We start from the raw sequence: 6,445 nt of genomic DNA on the forward strand, positions 1-6,445 counted from the left end.
CCAAGGTCTGTCAGCGGACACAGAACAAGGCACGACTGCTAAACTGCAATCTCAAAGAAAGTTGAAATTCAAAGGTTTTTGCAGCTTTCACAGTTTGACTGAACCTGTGGAGACGACACCTCGGACAACCTGCTGTGCCCCAGGCGTCTGTGCTTCATTACCAGGCTGCTCAGGTGCGTCCACAGGACCAGCAGGATGCCCCCCACGCCCACCTGCCCCCCCCCACTCTTCCACCCACACACACCTACACACCTGCAGCATTTATTGAGCACACAAGCTCCTCAAACAACACACTTACTTCAGGTGTGTGTGTGTGTGTGCGCGTGCTAAACCTAGAGGGCTATCAACACAGCATGCTGGGACATGACTTGACCACGCAACTCCAAATCTTGCCAGTGTCAGCATTTCCTATTCTTCCAAAGAAGACGAACAACTGGGGCAGAGAACCAAGTCTGAAAACTCTGTCCAGTTTCTTTTGCAACAAAGCCCTTCCCCTCGTCAATTTTACTTTCCTAAACACTGGAAATCAGAACGCTTGATCACAGCAAGCTGGAAATCAAACCTCTGTGTTTCAAAGGGAACTCTCAGTCTAGGGCTTTGCAGCTTGCAAAACATGATCTCATCAATCTTTTTGCTTCAAACTGATGCTTTGTTTAGACAAAACCTTGAAACAGCTCTGCTTGCAATTACATTGACTTGTTGCTTGTAACCTTACTTGTTTTTTCATAGTTGTATAAGAAAGGCCATGATCACTCTGTAGTTCAATGCACTGAGAAAATGTTCTCTATTCAGTATTATGTGATTGGCAAGGCTGCAGTGGTTTTGTTTTGAACAGATGCAATGAAAAATGTCTTCACAACTGATCCATTGTTTCATTTGTGTAAAAAACCCTGACACCTTGTTGACACAGATCAGATATTGACAAAATCCCTTTGACACATTCATACTTTTAAACAGACGTTTTGTTGTCAATCCAACTGCAATAAAGGGTTTAAACCTGCTCCGGCATGTCAATACAATACCTGTTAACACAGCAAATAACTGGAGCTAAGGACGGTAAAATACCCTGCACTGCATTTACAACAGCATTACTTCCATTGTTTTGTTCCAGCCTTGTTTAAATCATGTTTTAGCAATGATTCAGAAGTGCCGCCTTTTCCTTCTTGTAGGATGTGTCCTAATGAATTAAATATTCGGCTAATCTGGCACATGTACAAACCAAACATCTGCAGCATAATGTGTGCATGAACGCTAATTGCATTAAGTTATTCTCCCCAAGGTCCTTCACATAATGTTGATCATTTCAGCGTTGCTTGATGCAGGGAACATGCCCAGTATCACGTCATGGCGAGGTTCAGTGCCAGCTTACAGTAGAAAGTGGGGCAGGCTTTATTCACAGGCACTGGACTGACGCTAATCAATCGAAAATCAGTAGTAACCACACAATTTAGCGCCTCACTGAATGAATTTTGTAAACCGTGCATAGTTTTCAAGACTTTCGAGACTGTCACTGCAAACTTGAAAACAAGTTGTTTTATGGATTTATTTTTGACATAAATTCTAAAACTTAATATTGGGCTTTATAGTGACTTTTGTAAAACAGGATTTGATTGAGGAAGTCGTTGTGCAAGAGGTCTTCTCGGCCAAGGCCGTTATAATGTTTAACCTGACACAGATTTCACTCTGAACTGCAATCAGTGGGGAGTCCATAATAATTTGAGCTTTGTGAATTTTACAGCACTGAGATCAGTGCTCCTTCGGGCCTTCAAAAGAGCTTGAGTGGCCTTTGAAGGGTCAGCGGGGGCCTGTCAAAGTGTATGGGTGTGTGTGTGTAAGAGTGATGTAAAAAGGCAATTTTCTAAAATGAAAAGGGGATATGGTAGAGAAAGAAAAGAAGAGACAAGGCTGGGCTTCAGACCTTTAACCATCCCTATCTTCTCATCTCTCCTCTCTCGTCTCTCCCTGCGAAGCCGTGCGCCTGCGGCTCATCTTTCCATGTCTGATCTCCCCCTCTCTCCGAGAAAAAGGGGGCAGAGGTGGACATTTCCTGTTGCAGCGGCGTCCTTGTCAATCTTCCCGTCTTCCTCTTTTGTCTCATCTCTCTCTCTCTTTCTCTCTCTCTCTCTCTCTCTCTCCCTCCCTCCGCTGTCCCCCTGAAGTCTGGCCCCAGCGTTTCTAATGATTCCCAGACAGGAAGCAGATTTACACTGGAGAGAGACAGAGCTCACATGGAGTAGTAAAGCAGGACTCACTTTGCCTCTCTTCCTTTCTCGCTATCTCTCCCCCTCTTTCCTTTCATTGAAATTTAGAGCATATAAAAAAATCAATGAGCCACCCACTGAACCAGATACATCATCAATCAAACTACCATTCATTCAAACTTCTCTTTCCCTAAAGACTCGATTTAGCAAACCACACCATGTTGTGACAGAGCGAGCACTAAAAAGTAGACATGGACTCCCATCCCACCCTCCACCTACTACCCCACCCATCCTCTCCTTCCCCCTGTCTTCCCCTAACTCTCCACAGGCCTGTCTCTGCCTCTGCAGCGCGTCTGTCAGCAATGAATCATGGGAAGGTATTTACAAGGCAACAGGACATTTAAAACACGTGTGGCCCTTTTAAACCCAGCAGCGAGTCAATGTGCTGCCCACTCCCATGTGTTTGCATGTGTACTCACACACACGAGCACAAGCGATACGCGGGAACGCTGCGACTTCAGAGTGTACGATGAGGGATTTTATGTGTTCTTCGCTGGCAGTCCACTCAGGAGTCGTTTGTCATTGTTTTCAGCAGATTTTCTGACATATCAGGGGATTTTGTGAGTGAGAACATCTGAAAATATGCAAAGATACGGCCAACAAACATTTTCAGAGCCAAAAAGTTCTTGGGTAATGGGAGTCATGCCAAATCAATCTTGCTTGGAAACTAGCCTCCCGGTCGGTCAACCCTTCTTTTAGACAAAGATATTTGGCTAAGAAAATGCCCCTGAAACCACTACAATGTATTTCTTCAAGGTTTTATGCAGAAAAATAAGACTAATCAGTCAGACTAATAACTTTCATTGGGAGATTAATTTAGGGTCTCTATGGCACACCTGGTGTTTTGAGCCATAGCATGAGAGAGCCAGCGAGCGGTTCAACCACATTTCAGCTGTTCCATGAGAAGAGCTGTAGGTCTGCCATCAACCTCAGTCCCACTATCAACCGTCCGCGCTGCTCAGACGTGGACGAGCCGCCCAGCCCGTTCTCCCTTTCTTCTCTTTCCATCTCCTCCTCCCTTTTTTGCTCCTTCCTTCCTTCTCTCCCCTCCTCCTCTCCTCCCTTCATCTCCCATATGTAGCTCACGGTATTTTCTCTCTCTGTCTGACCCTTCTACAATAAAAAAAATTTGGCCAGAAGGATTGACATGTGGAACTTTCTGGTATTCCAGTGAGCAGGAAAAAAAGAAAAGAAAAAAGGCTTCATGGCTAATGTCCATTCAACTCCATTGTTCTCTTGCTGTTAGGACCCAGAGAGTTGAAGTCCAGATGGAAAAATGCAGCCCCTGGGTGCAAGTCTGGGCCTTGTCTCCTCCAAACCTTCCGCTCACTCATTCCTGCCTCAAATATCAAACATCTGCTCAGCTGAATACAACAGTGTGTGAAGCACTTTTATATTTACTGTACTAAAAATATTTTAGTACAGTAAACTTACAGGGATAGTTTTGTGTGTCTTTTAGCCTTCACTCTCTATTCTATTCTATTCTATTCTATTCTATTCTATTCTATTCTATCCCTACACCCTCTCACATTTCATTCTGTTTATTTTGTCTCAATTTCTTTCCATTCTAGTCAATTCAAAGAAATACAGTACAGTTGAGCCCTATTATGTTTTCCCCTGCTGGCAATAGGGATGTAATGAGTTAGCTGGGAGTTGTGTGGTGGCTTGCCGGGAAGCCTTCAGACCCCTCTTTGATAGAGGAAGCTGTACCATTACAGGATTAATAGCACTGTGCGTTGCCAGGTACAGCTTTTTTTTCCTCCCCTCTTCAAAGCCTCTCACTTTTAGTTGCCCCTGGCAATTTGGGTCCTGTTCTGCTCCTGTGGAAACAGAGCAGCAAACGCCACGGTGGGCTGAGAAGGTTCACATTGATAAGAAACAGAGCTGCACAGCAGACAGATAAGAGATTGGGGGTTTGGGGTTGAAATGGTCTGGTTGCAATGCGAGATGAACTACTGAGATGGAAAGTCTGAGAAGCCCAGGAACACAGACTTTTCCAATGAAAGGCTTGACAAACAGTAATGGGCTGAATCAACACAAAGAAATCCTTGTTGTTATTTCAGCTTTTTTCCCCCCTCTTTTGCTTGTAGAATGCCCAAATGCCAGAGAGAGAGACAAAGAGAGAGAGAGAGAGAGAGAGAGAGAGGGAGAGGGAGAGAGAGAGAGAGAGAGAGAGAGAGGTAGAATGAGAGAAAACTAAAAAAAAGAGAAAGGCAATGAATAAAAGCAACAACTGAACTGAGAAGAAAAGCACTCGTAAACCTAATGTCTTTCCCACTGAAGCCAGCGACTGTAAACAAAAAGAAGAAGCAAAGGAAGGGAGACAACCTGTGGGATTATGTAGAAAGAAACGTCCTCACTTTTCTGCCCTCCCCTCACTCAACCCCTTTTCTTAGTGTAGCTATAACAACACATCAAATTCACTTGGTATGTGTGTCAAGTGATAAGCTAACATACCCACGCACATATCTTGAGGAAAGCCAGGCCCATATGAGTAACAGCCAAACAATCAACAAGCTATGTCAAAACACTTCACTTGGTCAATTGCCACAGAAGGCAACAAACTGAAAACCGCAAACCAGAAAGGTAAACTGAGAAACCGCTGAAAAGATAACATGGAATTCAATGGTGGATACCTTGGAAATGGATGATGGGCAAAAAGAATTTTTTTTTTTTTGGCACATCAGTGGAGTACCAGCATCAACTGCGCTACCACACCCCCTTCCCTAGCTGGTGCTCTTTCCAATGTGCTGTATGCATGGGCTGGGAATGATTAGTTAGAGCCTCTCATCCCAAAGCCAAGACTGCTGTGGGAATAAGACCTGGCAACGTAGCTGGAACATACACAACCACACAAAGGCTGCAGAGAGACAGAGACACATGGAGCAAGATATGAAGAGGGGGAATCAAACATATAGCACATAGACACATATAGAAATATCCATATATATATTGTGCAAGAAAACACACATCAGTCATCTCTTCTTCTCAGCAAATATATCACTTCTATATCATGGATAATATTATATAATTATATATTCTGATACACTGCAGTTTGACAATCTATGTAAAAATCACATGCTAAAAATGCAGAAAAACATTGTTCACATAATAAAAAAAAAAAGGATTTGCCACAGCAACTACAAAGTTATCCAAAAGTCAAATTCAGCGAAACTCCACCATCCTCTATCTCTTTAAGTAATGAGACCCTGCTGAAACCTAACTCCTTTTTCCTTATCCTCACATCCCCCCATTTAATACCCATACTTTCCTCCATACATCCCCCTCCATACTCTCCCTGGCTTGTCCCAGAGTTAAAGGATTAGCCTACCTGTTCTCAGTAGAAGCAAGGCAAAGAGAGTAGAGTGCGCGAGGTGAGCTTGACTCCCAAAATCCAGTCGAGAAGGGGGGATGAGACTGTGGAGTGGCTGCGAGGGCCTATGGGGTAATTGGACTCGGAGCGCGTGCAGCCAAGACCAAGCAGGTGTGCTCTGTCACGGCAAGGGGAGGAGAGAGAGGGAGAGGGCGAGCGAGGAAGAGAGACAGGAGAGAGAGAGGGGAGAGAGACAGGAGGAGGGAGGGGTCCGACCGCTGAGCTCCTCTCAGGGCTGAAACAATTGGTGGAGAACTTCCCCCGGTCTTCGCTGCGTGCTCCAAGAACAGCTGGAAATGGAGAAGGGAGGAAGGGAGGAAAAAAAGAGAGAGAGAGAGAGAGAGAGAGAGGAGGAAAAAGGGAGAGCGGAAAGAAAAGAAATAAGGGAAAGAGGAGAGAAAGAGGCAGAGACTTGAGTTTAAGGCAATAAGCAGCGACTCGGCCGGCAGCCACCCTCACTGTGTCATCTGGTAATGATAGGTCCTGTGGAGCTTAGGGGAGAATGCTGCACACACACACACACACACACACACACACACACACACACACACACACACACACACACACATGCACACACACACACACACCCTCTCCCTTTCTCTCGCCCTCACTCTCTGTCATTCATCCTTTAGGGGAATTTGTGTAGCTTCTATACTGAATAATCCCCCTTGTTACTTTTGTCTAATCCTTTAAGTATTCAGATTGGCGCCTCCCCCCAATGCCCCCCTCCCCCCAGTCCTAACTCCATTCCCCAAATCTTGATTGGGTTTGTTTATGTTGCCTTAATGGACAGAGAGGTCCATTGGAGTCC

The 6,445-nt window shown here is 44.9% G+C and overlaps 1 protein-coding gene across 1 annotated transcript in view; it reads right to left on the reverse strand.

Annotated features, from left to right (window-relative positions):
• dcn (decorin) overlaps positions 1-6,210 on the reverse strand; it is a 22,179-nt gene extending 15,969 nt beyond the window's left edge. Inside the window, exon 1 of the mRNA XM_071519185.1 lies at positions 5,593-6,210. The gene's annotated coding sequence lies outside the window, so the exon portion shown is untranslated. The remainder of the gene's footprint in view (positions 1-5,592) is intronic.
• Positions 6,211-6,445: the final 235 nt, after the last annotated feature.

Source organism: Centroberyx affinis, unplaced genomic scaffold (genome assembly GCF_046629955.1).
Source record: "Centroberyx affinis isolate AG114_WGS23_722 - 3 ecotype Tasmania unplaced genomic scaffold, CSIRO-AGI_Caff_v1 ptg000671l_1, whole genome shotgun sequence".
In the NCBI taxonomy this organism is placed as follows: domain Eukaryota; kingdom Metazoa; phylum Chordata; class Actinopteri; order Beryciformes; family Berycidae; genus Centroberyx; species Centroberyx affinis.